This window comes from Montipora capricornis, chromosome 10, assembly GCF_036669925.1.
Source record: "Montipora capricornis isolate CH-2021 chromosome 10, ASM3666992v2, whole genome shotgun sequence".
Classification (NCBI taxonomy): Eukaryota; Metazoa; Cnidaria; class Anthozoa; order Scleractinia; family Acroporidae; genus Montipora; species Montipora capricornis.
Genome location: NC_090892.1, coordinates 35,309,868 through 35,322,199, shown reverse-complemented (window position 1 = coordinate 35,322,199; position 12,332 = coordinate 35,309,868). Strand labels below are relative to the sequence as shown.

Sequence of the window (12,332 nt, the reverse complement as noted above, 5' to 3'; positions counted from 1 at the left end):
ATAAGTAGCACACCCTCCACCTTGACGCTCCTTGCGGTCACGGCGTAAAAACTTCATCCCATCGATTTGCAGTTCCATGTCCGAAACAGATTTTATCTTGATGCGTTTCAGTTACTGCAAGGATTTCACATTTGCATATCAACTGCAGACGTTCTAATTCCTCAATCTTATTCTGAGGCTGCGGATCTTTACTCGAAGAACGCGCCTCCAGTTGTGGTGAAACGTCAAAAAAGTGAGACCCGCACTGCCCTCATTCCTCCTCTTCATTTGTAGTTTCGCCATAATTGCTGCCTTGTGTATCATTCAGGTCCAAAAACGATTCATCCTACACAACAGCGAATGGAAGTGACAACAGTGTATCTAGGCGATAATCAAGCGCAGAATATCGCAAACAAGCCGGGTATTTCCAAGGCGAAATGCTTTTCCTTGTGGTTACTACAAACTGCTTAGGGGTAACTTCGTTCCCCACATTTGATATGGTACTGGAATCCACACGTTCCGCAACAAAGCGAACGGTGGTTGCGAGAAATAGTTCTTCGACACTTTTTACAACTAAATTTGTTTGTAAGAGGACCCGGGTTAAAATGCACATCCCAACTAATCATCAATCGAGTCAATTGGAAGGTGGAATCGCTGTTTGGGTAGCGATTTATCCTACGACTTAAAAACCTGCTCTTCAGAAGATGTGGTGGACGAAAACAAAAGATCTCTCATTAGCTCCTTTTGTTCGTCCACCAGCACCATCCACTTTAATTGTATATCATCCACTTGGAGTGTTTTTAAGAGGGCATCGAGAACAATATCCTAAACAAAATTATAAAATAATTAGGATAGTACGCGCACTCTCATTGGTCAATAGCTGTGTTTCGATAAGAGTATGGAACACGGCTGTGACATCACACGAATTTTGATTGCTTATCTATTGTCAGACGCGCGTTTTGATTGGCTGGTAGGAAATACGAGCGTGTGTCAAGAAAATCTGTTTCAATCAAGAAGTAAAGAAACCCAGAATTTTCTTTCATTTGTTGAATTGTCTTTGAGAAATATTTTATAAAAGCAACAGAGAACGATTTTCCGTGTGTCCATAGGCTCATCTAAACACTCGGGCGAGTTGGGAGAATTCTCAACAGTTATGCAAACCCTCGACTGCATCTCGGGTTTGCATAACTGTCTCGAATTCTCCCAACTCCCCCCTCGTGTTTATATGAGGCTGTGGAAACACGGAAAACGTCCTCTGTTGCTTAAGTAGTACTACTGCACGTGACGTAAATTACAAGCGTGACAAAAAAAAAAAGAAATGTGATAACCTGATGATCTCATTTCTCCTGAGACGACCAAGAATTACAGTATCATCATTTAAACTGAAACTAAGATAAGGATCGTATTGTAAAAACTTAAAGACAATCATTTCGAAAAGATGTCTACCTAGTTTGGTGTCCGAGGCACCCAAAGCTGTTTTTTCAAAATTCATTAAAATGTATCCTGGCCATAAAATAAACCAAAATTGCAAAAATTAGCCTTTTTGGAGCAATTTCTTTACATGCTGGGAAATGTTTATCTGTTCCGCACTCCCAGCAGAAAACAGACCGTTTGCCAGCAGGGCCGGGTGGAATTTTCACAGCTAGCAAGCAGAAAATCAAAAATGGGCATCGTAAAAGGCCTCGGATTTAGGCATCAGTGGGATGGCGAAGGGGAGTACATTTACTACAATGAATAATAGTCAAAACAAATTAATTTCTCCAAAGAGAGGCGCGAGTGCGGGCGGATTGAAAGCAATTTGTCAGCAAAACATCAATCTTTTTCCCCGCAACTTGCTAATACTTCTTTTTCCAGCCAGCAGATGCACCCTCTGTGGAACACCTATTCTGCGGGAAACCTCAGATGGGTGCCTCTGTTGGTGTCAGCAAGACAAAAACTCCAATTAACCAAAGTATATTATAGATATATTAGCAGTCATGTTATTTAAGCACTTTTTACCAATTCCAAACATTTTGTGTTTTATCAGTACCAAGAAGAGGAAACGATGAGATGAAAAAAATAAAATAAAATAAAAGAAACAAGATAGATATATTAGCAGTCATGTTATTTAAGCACTTTTTACCAATTCCAAACATTTTGTGTTTTATCAGTACCAAGAAGAGGAAACGATGCCATCAAAAAAAAGAAAAAAAAAAGGAAAAAGAAAAACAGTAGCAAGGCAGGCGCCTTGAAATTTTCAAAATTTACGCAAGATTCTTTAAATTAAGCAGCATATCCCATTGTTAAAAAAGGCAGGAATTAAGATTCCTATTATCGTCTTCGAAAGGCAATCACATAACGTATATCTCGTTGGTCTCCCATCCAGATAGCAACTCCACCCAACAGGGATTAACTTGAATCCTCTACTCGGCGCTTATTAAAACCATATCAAGATGTACAACCAGATGTCATTACAAAGGCATCACTTTCTCAGTTATTTTTAAGGGACCCTGAGTATTGGTCTAACCGGGGTTTTTTGATGCCGCGACCTCCTGCACGGTAGTCCAGTGCTTAACCAAGCGCAACTACCATCAAGGCGGAAGACTGTTAGTCGAAAAAAGTTCATCAATAAACGAATCTTTCGAGGTCTTAGGTCTTGGTTTTCGAGACACTCGTGATCAAATCGACGATTCTTGGCTCTTTGCATGCTTGATTGCGATAAAGTATAAAGGCAATGAAGCTAATTCCTGTTACATTGTAGCTCTACAATTCTTGTCTTCAAAACTGCCGCGGTCCTTGATTTTTCTATGATGTTAAAAACCTGTAATGAAGTTTGAGTTAGTTTAGACGGTACGATTACTCTGACGCTAGCCATTGCAACAATTCGCATCTGAAAACGTCCAAGCGACCCGGACGTGAACACGTGTTACAAATTTGACAGGCAACCTTTCATTTTTCACTGAACCAACCTCTGATTGGCAGTGACCTGGACAGATGATTACAGCATGTAGTCTCTCAACGTGTCTCTCAGTTCATGTCAACTCTAAATGAGTCACAGAGGTCAAGTACGGAACATGACAGTGGTAGATTACGTTACATAACAATGACATGTACAGAAGACCTATTTCGAACCATCTTGAATTAGTAGGAAGGATTACGTTTTTGCAAACGCTGGCCATGTAGCACTTATATTTCAACAGACTTAACTGATTAGAGTGTAATGTGAAGTGCTAAGTTTCTACCCCATATGAACCATGTGAGCGTTAGCCCTACTGATGGAAATGGGCCGACACAAGGACAGAGACAAACTCTGACCAGGGGTGGGAATTGAACCCACGACCTTCTGGCCAGATCACCGCTGCTCTACCGACTGAGCTAAAAGGCCAGACGGGAACAGGCCGTGGGAACTGAAGATGTTAAACATCTCTTCAACAATTCCCACCCTGGTCAGAGTTTTTGTCTGTCCTTGTTTGGTCCCATTTCAATCAGTAGGGTTAACGCTCACATGGTTCATATGGGGTAGAAACTTAGCACTTCACATTAGTTTTCATCTTGAATTAGTGTCTATCTGATGTTCACGACGTTATAACGGCAGAAACCTCGATTCACGAACTACAACTTTTAAGGATCACGCGTCACTGTCAATACATTATTCACGGATCACGGCTGTATTTCTTCAGTTTTCCCGATTCACGCTCTTTTTTGAGGTCAATTCAAGGATCACGCGAAAGTCCTTCCAGACCCTGTTTAAAGGCCTTGTAAAACCTTTTACCGCACAACCATTACATGCATATGAAACAGGTGGTTTCAAGTTACGTATTGTTAAAGCAATGAAAACGGGTGCTTACCTTGCTCATCTGCAAAACCTTTCCGCCATTTCGGACATGACGAGAGGACACAGTGTGACCAGGTCAAGTCCACCGCGCTTTCGCGCGCTATCCGTTGCAATTTTTTAAAACTTCAAAGGAAACAAGCTAGCTTTGTTTCGGGAAAAAATGCATTTTTGAAGTGGTTCCACGTTTTGCCCGGCCCGGGTTCCGTAGGTTCCGGAGAGTCCGCGGTCCGCGGTTTCTCGTTTTAGTAACACCCCTATTTTAGCTCACAGGCTGAAGTGTTTTTGGTTACGCATAGCCAAGGTTAAAATGAATGCCAACTTGAAAAATACGGGCCGACGTTTTCAAGTTCTCCCCTCGTATCTTAGATGAACTCCGTAATAATTCAATTTAGTGTGGCTCATTTTCCTCTAAAATTAAATCGATTCTTATCTCACTGTGGTGATCAAGAAGCAATTTAAGAATGAACTAGACGCTCCATAAAGCGTACACTGGGTTGCCTGTGGTATGTGTTACACAAAAAAGGAAGGCACTGAATTGGGTGGTATTAAACTGCAGCGTTCCAGTTAAATTTTTCAAGTGGGGGGTCATTAAGACCATTCGAGGGGTCACTCACATGTCGCGCCAGCAGAGGCCCTTTGGCTTACACATTCACACCTTTAATTATTTTTCAATGTCCTGTCCCATTTTGAGGTCTTTTAGTTTTTTAAGCTTTGGTAACAAATTCAGTTTAAAGATAAGAAAAGTCGCTCTTCATGAAAATTCACTCTTTTCTTCTTTAAATAAATAGTTTGCAAAAAACTAACTGCAAATTGTTCTGACGGACGTTTTCCAGCATGTCTTGCAGTTACACCAAGTAAACGTTTATTGCACACACTAAATAAGGACTGAAGGTGTTGTTTCCGCTTCATAATTCCTCTTCTTGTTAGTCTAATCTGATGCCAGGTCAAAGCATTGTTTGGCTTTACGTTTGCACCAGAAAAAGATAAGCCAAAAGACAGATGAAGAAAACAAATAACATAGTTTTTATTGTTAACTCTTAATCAAATTCTCATCGAAAGATTAATGACAATCGATCTTAAAAACACGAAAATTTCTGTAGTCTCTTACTTTTATGAATAAACGGAAAGATCATGATATTTTGTCAAAAGGAAGAAATTGATCATAAAGGTGCACGTGATCACCTTGTGTCAACTGAATGAACTACGGGGAAACACAGGCGGCCCAAGCTCGGTGTACGATTTATAGACTTTGTATGGGAAAATATACTTTGAGCTTATAAATGCTAAAGTAAGCTGTAAATGTAGAAATCAACTTCACTTACCTCTACCGTGAGTTGTCCTCGTCTTTTCTGTGCAATCGGAGAGCAAACTGTGTCCATCTTAGACGGTCGTTAGTTTTCATTTCACCACATAACAACTAACGACATCGCAATTGGATTAACCAGGTAGTTAAAGAAATATTGTTGGCTTCCCAAATAAACTTCATTTTACACTTCAATGACAAAATCATTTGTCAGAGAGAAAAAAATCCTGTCTCCTCGCGTATCACATTTCAACACACGTATGCAAATTTGTTAACTCATTTTCACGGCGTCCCGATACTCGCGAAATTTTTCTTCTTTCTTGAAGTATTAACAAAAATATCATTTCTCCTCAAGCGTTGCATATTTTTTGTTCAAATAACCTCTAAAAATAAAGATTTTTAAACGATCTTTCCTTAGATATTTTTTTATAATATAATATTCTCTGTCAAAATTTGCACAACAATCAAAACAAAAATAGCAAAGCACGCAACAAATTTAGTCGCATTTACCTCTTCGTCGAATTCTCATGCTCGACACAGGAATTTTTATTGTGAAAAATCTTCTCATCTCGTTAGCAATCATCCTTTCAAATTTCAGAAAAATCGACAGGTTCGCGAATATTTTACGAGTTTTTTTCAATGGGATATCAAAAGGCCAAGTGGATGCTATGCATAATCAGGCAAGTTCGGGAGATCAAGTTGCGCGTTTGACCCGTTATAAATAATTTTTCACAAAATGTTCCCACAGAATCACCACAGAAGACAAGAAAATCATTCTAAAAGTTTATTCTACGCAAAAAGTAGGTCCTGGAGGTAATTTTGAGAGTGGAAATCAAGGTTACGGCAGACTTGAATAACAAACTCACGAGGCGCACATGGCACTGCTCTAAACGCATCCCAGGAGTCATCAGTGTTCTTTTCATGAGCTTCACGTCCTAATTTTTCACGCTCCACCTGCAACTTGCTTATCTGATCGGAGTTCATCCATGGTGCAGTTGGGCGTGTGACCTTTATCCTCTTAAGGGGCGCATGTCTCTCAATGCACTCGCCAAATAGTGTGTTGAACCCCTGCACCATATCATCTGGTAAATAACGGACAGAGGCAGACGAGCACAGTCCTTAACGAATTCATTTGCATTCAGGTTCTTCTCCAGTCTGATCCATTTGTAAGGCAGCTGATAACGAGGCACACGCACATTAACGCAAGCAAATATGCCTTCATGATCACTGATTGACCCAGGTATTACACCTCAGTAAAAATGTGATCGATGAGCGTTTTGAAGTACGCGTAATACGAGTTGGTTTAGTTACGTGTAGATAACAGCCAAGAGCTTCTAAAATAGACCGATACTGCTTTTTAATCTTATGTGAAGGCTTCAGCATGTCGATGTTCGCATCACCAGTCAAGAAGAGCAAACCATCCCATGAAACAGTGAGGTGAGCCAACAGTGATTCAAACGCGTCCAGCCAATCTCAGCCGGGCTCAGGTCCACACGCTTTATCTATAGATGACACCGATCAACGCCTTGCTATGTTTATTTCGCCCTTGAATCTCGATCCATAAATGCTCCATATCTAGCTGAATCATCTCAATGTCCTTCCTACGTTTATATTGGATAGAGTTGCTGATGTAAGCCCCAACGCCAACGCCTTAGGCGCCCTCACGGTTTCGAAAAAGAGCCCTGTAACCAGGCAGAGTGACGTAATCCAGGAGGGCGGGGTTGTCCTTTAACCATGTTTCACTCATTGTGATGATATCCATCGGAAGCTGTGAGACTAGGATTTGAAACTCATTGAAGGATGAGCCCATACTCTGGGTGTTACAATGCATTTTGCTAAGGTGTTTGGAGTGTTCTTTCAAAGTCTCGGAGATCAAATCGGGACGTCCAGTTCATCTAACATATCAAAAGATGGGCAATTATGGAACGGGAGAAGAGAAATCAAACATTTGGGACAAGTCCATGTAGTGCCAATACATTTCACATTCAGCTCAGTGCATTTTATATGATGTTGACCAAAACAAACCTTGCAGGTGACGCTTTTTTGGTTTTTCCTAATAGTCTTCTTACAGTTGTCACATTTGAGGGTTACCGGTGCCCGGTGTATATTTCCAGTTGTTCGCTGGGCCGGGGTTTTGTGCATTGTCACCGGACCGTAACAGTTGAAGAGACGTTGTTGAAGAGACGTTGAAGAGACGTTGTTGAGACGTTGTTGAGTTTGAATAATAATATAACATTCTTCCTTTCGATCTTTTTGTCTTCCCGCATCTTTGAAAATTTCATGGAGAAGAGTGCAGGATGTGTGTTGAAAACAAGTTCACAATCCATGACGCTGGAGACAATTGTGCATTGTTACTGTGATTGTTTCCTTTGGTCCCTTTGTTCAGTAGAAATGCCGTCTCCCAAGGAATAGTCGGCCATGAACTATCAAAAATGCTCCTTAGAGGCGAAACCAAGCCAACTTCCTGCAGAAAATCCTTTCTAGAGGTCCAACCATTAGTTAAAAACAGTCCTTCATTCTTAGAATTGCAAAAACAGTATGATACGAAGAGGTAAAAGTTTAAAATTAGGGAGCTTTTGAACAAACGTCTGACCCTCATCATTATTCAAAATTATTCTTTGGTTTTTGGTTCCCCTGAAGGGTGTTCAATTACTGAAAGATGACGAAAGATGCAGGGAAACTATGTGCATCGTGAGAACTTTAAAAGTGCTATGGCTGTCGATGAAGCTGATATGTTAGAAGACAACAGTAGGTTACGAATATAAACTTTGTTTCGTATTGAATGTCATTTTCCTATCTTAAGCGAATTGCTTACAGCAAATTTGACAAAACGGTGTTATATACCTCTGGAACCCAATGTCAAATTTTCTAACACATATGTAATAATTGATCGAGCATTGCGTGACTCCCCAATAACGGCTGCGAAGGAGAGTATTTATCAGGTAGTTTATAGCAAGACTTCCCAAAAGCCTAAATTTTTTTCTTATGCACGTGTGCATTTTCATATTATAATACGGCTACACCGTGAAAAAAATTGCGAAAATGAGCGTTACGAGGATGTTACTAAAAGTAAGAACGGGGACCAAAAAATGGTGGGGAAACTGAGTCTGGGAACAGAAAGGTCAAGTACTGTACTTAAAGTGCCCCTAACCCCAAGATATTTTTTCGCTAAAATGAATCTTTGCACCTGTTGGAAACGCATTGCGACCATTTTTTTCCTTTTTCTAACAAATCCTGGCATTTTATAGGCCTCAAAACTTGCGAAAAACCAAGCATCCTTTGTTCACGACCGAGTCAGAAGGGGAGTGGGTCTATTCCTAATTTGACGTCACAAACTATTTTGCATGCATGTTTACAAAGAGTTAATGCAATGTAAATCAGTTTGTGACGTCAAATCAGGAATAGGCCCACTCCCCTTCTGACTCGGTCGTGAACAAAAGATGCGTGGTTTTTCGCAAGTTTTGAAGCCTATAAAATGGCAGGATTTGTTAGAAAAAGGAAAAATGCCGGCAATGCGTTTCGAACAGGTGCAAAGATTCATTTAAAAAAAAATATTTTGGGGTTAGGGGCACTTTAAAAGAATGGAGAGTTTAAGCACGCAACGTTTTTGAGCCGCGGACGGCACCCGGAAGTAAGTTGTTTTCCATTTGAACTTGTCTTATCACCACCACCGTTATATTGCCGAGTAACGTTCCTACATTACAGATGATTAGGTTAAAAATCTGGGAGACACTACTCTCCTGGTATGCGAAATGTTCATTTCCGGTTACCGTCCGAGGCTCAAAGACGTCGCATGCTTAAACTCCCTAATGTGGCAGAGCAAAGGTTGGTTACAGAACAATGACAGAAGACTTGTTGACAGCTAAATTACAAGCATTTTTTGGATTATAAATGAAGTGTTATCTTTGTTATCTGATGTTCACGAAATCTTATCCTTAAAGTCACGCTTCACAGTCAATGTATAATTCATGAATCACGGCTGTAGTTCATGGTCTGTTTTCCCGATTTACGCTATCTATTTCGGGCATTTCACGGATCACGCGAAACCCGTTCCAGACCCTACTTGGAGAACCTGTGGGTATTCTCTTCACACGTTGTTTTGCGGTTTTTTGTATTGAGCCACTAAGTTTGAATAAAGGACTTATGACTTAACAGCAAACTGAGATATAACAAGTGCTCAGTGAAGTAAAGGATGTCGATTTAAAGCTAACCTCAGATCTCCCTTTGCTGGGACTTCAACGAAAAACAAGATCCAGACGAATAGAAAACTTCAAAGAAAATCGAGGATTAAAAAAATATGTGAACTTATTTTTGTCCAATTCAAGTTCCACGGAGAATGAAAGAATAGGCCTTTTGCAACTAACGATCACATGGTACTAAATCCGCCATGCTGGAGGGCAAGCTCATTATTACTTCCCCACTGGGACATTAAAACAAATGCAAGTCAAGCTTGACTGGTTCAGGTCTCTTTGTTTCAATGTCCCAGTGGGGGAATAATAATGAGCTTGCCCTCCAGCGTGGCGGATTGTGTACCATGTGATCGTTAGTTGCAAAAGGTCCATTCGGGTTGTAAAACACTTTCAAGTTTAGGTTCACTTTAAAGTTCCTTGAAGGAAGAGAGAGAAAAGAAAGAAGGGAAAAAAACGAGTGAAGGAGAAAGATAAATAAATATATAAATAAGTAAATAAGTAAATAAAAGTTCTGCTGAACCAAGCAAGAAATATAAATAACGTGACTGGATTGTTGTGCTTGATTAGCATTCTCTAACCAAACGAACCCCTGAACGAGGGTGAGCTGGTTTGGACAAATACTCAACCAAGGCACCAAATGAAAGGGTACCATAGAGGATGAGAAGCAAACCTAAGTAAAGTCTAAAAGCTAATAACGAACCAACCAAAAACGGAAGGAAGCAAGACAGTGATACAGACGAAAATTACAAACTGGATCAGGTCGTCGCATGTTATGCAGATGAACATGAGGAAGGGGACACTCTTGCTGAAATCGGTTTTGGGAACGAAGGAGAAATGCGTGAAGAACACATGCATACATAATTAATTGACCACTCCCCGTAGGGGCTTTTCAGGGCCAGTGAACAAAGGACCGGAATGCAAAGCTGTGGTTGGTGTACTCCATGCTGCGAAATCTAAACTACTGAGGGTTTGTTTGCTTTTTTATGCTGTTCTCGAAGGCTCTCGAGGGGTTAATAATGCCACACTATTTACAATTGAAAATAAGACACGAGATCGGTCTTGTCTAGTTAAGGACGGCAAGGATGGGAATGGATCGAACCACAACTTAATTTTTTTCAAGTTATCACACTTACATGTAGTTTTAAAGCAATGGCCAAAAATCCTCTATGAATGGCTGTTCCTGCAAAGCGTGTTTTTTGCACGGATAGAAGAACTGCCAGTCAGGTTAGATCCATCGAAAGCAATAAGACTTCCTTGCCCCTTTAAAGATATGCTCTTACACCGGTAATGGTTTCTGCAGAAAAAAAGGAGTCGTGTCAATAGAAAAGACGTTTTTACCGGGTTGAACTCCTAAAAAGACCTGGAAGCAGATGTTAGGCCTTAAGTTTTTTCAGGCCATACAAAGGCTGTATAAGGAGGTATAGGGAGCTGCACGATGGGTTGAAATTTCTTTTTCTGAGGGCTAGTTTTTACTTGCGGCAAAGTAAAAAAAAAAAAATCGATATCCGACTATTTCAAGAAACACTCGGTAAACACTAGTATGAAAAACTGCATCTTGAAATTTAGCCTGAGATACAGCTTTTCGGTCTCCAAAACTGCAAGGTGTGCCAACATTGGTCTCCATCATTTGACACTGGATTGGCTAACAGTGTTGATTGATGTCTTACCAATGTGCCAAATTTATTTACGCGCACCTTGGTGAAATAATGGGTGTGAAATACGTTATTTAATCTTTTTCCTTGAAGTGTCTGACTGTCGCTCTATTTATTCTCAGACTTGGCGAGAGATTGATAGCAGAATAACGGATTATGCTAATGAAGCTAAAGATAATGTCAAATTTCTATATACACTAGAGAAATTCTGTGAACCACTCTACAACAGTGATCCAGTGAGTAATGCACATGTTCTTGTTTTTTCAATACTGTTGACCCTTGTTTTGTGTGTGTCGTTGTCTGCTGCAAAGTGGAGTGGTATGAGTGCAGATCATGTACGTCCCGACGCGCTCCAGTTTTACTACGACGCGGTCGTTAGTGAGAACGCCACAAAACAACAATATCATTGGTTAAAATAGAAATTATAACCATATTACACGTGCCGCACGCATTTTAGCACGTCTTAGGGACTTTAAGAGGGAGATTCTCAACTACAAAACCATTGGCATGGGGGACTTCAAATGGTAGTTTCTCCTTTCCCTTTAACTCCACGATTGTCCTTTTTGGCCAAGTGTGTATTTTTGAACACTTCTCCCTCTGGTTGAAATCACAACAATATTTGGTGAGTCACGTGGCCAAAAAAGAAACAGTCTAAAAACTTAAAAACATTTCAACAGTGCAAAAACGCTTTAATGTAAAATCTGCAGCATGGATTTAAAGAGAATTTATTTTTTAGTGAATTTATTACGTCATTAAGCCTCATTTTGATAATTTTTATTAAACATTTTCTTAATTTTGCGCAAACAGCAATCACATGCTAAAGATTATGAACTATGATAATATGGCTCCGTTCGGATGGAAAAATCACTGCTTCATTTCTTTTCCTTTTTTTCATGAAACGCGCGGTTGAGGACTGGCACTAGATGTGCATGCGCTCTTTGACCAAAAGTGATGTCGGATATTCATTTAAAAATGTTACTTCAAAGATTCATCCTCATAAGAATTTTGCACGGCCTGAAAATTGCTCTTGACTTCATACGGTTTAACTAAGAAAGGGAAAGAATGCTGGTAACAGTTATACGTATAATTCGCTTTCGCATATTCAAGTAAAAGTACAGAAAAGCCCCGGGGACAAGTTTCTAACAGTTAAGCTCCGAGAAGCTTTGTCAATGCGAGTTCAACAACAAAATCTTTCTTGCAAAAAAGTTAAAACTGAAGTTGTGGTTGCGACTCATCATACTTCTTTTCGTTTTAAGATTGGAATGATGGATGGCATACCTGGATTGATAAATGCCATTCGAATGATAAACAGTTACTCCAGATATTACAACACGTCTGAGAGAATGACAGCTCTTTTTGTGAAGGTAAGTGCAGTAAATTGTGGTGAAACTGCA

General features: G+C 40.1%; 1 long non-coding RNA gene across 1 annotated transcript; it reads left to right on the top strand.

Moving 5' to 3' along the window:
• Window positions 1–10,190: 10,190 nt before the first annotated feature.
• On the top strand, window positions 10,191–12,304 carry LOC138019415 (uncharacterized). Its single transcript, XR_011126150.1, has 3 exons — window positions 10,191–10,253; window positions 11,061–11,174; window positions 12,195–12,304. It is a non-coding gene; the product is annotated as an uncharacterized lncRNA (long non-coding RNA).
• The last annotated feature ends 28 nt before the right edge of the window (window positions 12,305–12,332 follow it).